Source organism: Haliotis rufescens, unplaced genomic scaffold (assembly GCF_023055435.1).
Source record: "Haliotis rufescens isolate VD_foot unplaced genomic scaffold, xgHalRufe1.0.p SCAF_21, whole genome shotgun sequence".
NCBI lineage: Eukaryota > Metazoa > Mollusca > Gastropoda > Lepetellida > Haliotidae > Haliotis > Haliotis rufescens.
In genome coordinates, this window is record NW_025963902.1 from 6,854,140 (window position 1) to 6,854,655 (window position 516).

A 516-nucleotide genomic window follows, 5' to 3' on the forward strand; every position below is an offset into this window, starting at 1 on the left:
ATTATTACTTCATGAAATTAGTCATAAATATACCTAATAATTTAGAAGACAATTAATACATCCCATCTTTCTTTTTTGATTGTAAAACTGCCGAGGCTAATTTTGATAATAATATAGATGGCGTTATTCGTTATTTTCAAATGTCTTTATTGCAAATTTCATTCGCACATAACAATACATCCATGTGTGCAATAGCACCACATACATTATATGGCAATTAATTAATAAGACACTTCAGTTTGAGATTATGGAAAAGATTATTACAAATCACACAGTTGCCATGTTACCTACTGTATATGGAACACACTGCTAAGATATTTTCAGTGTGTTGTTTGTGGGAAATTATGTCAGTGTCAGTTATTTATCATGATACATGTCACATGAACCATTAAATTGTATATGGTCCCACCCCTGGTTGTTACTGGTGGTGTTCTTGTGGAAACGTCTTTTGGGATTGCATTAAAGTGACACCTGTATTATGTTTTCAGTGAACACCATAACGTCCACAAGTTAATA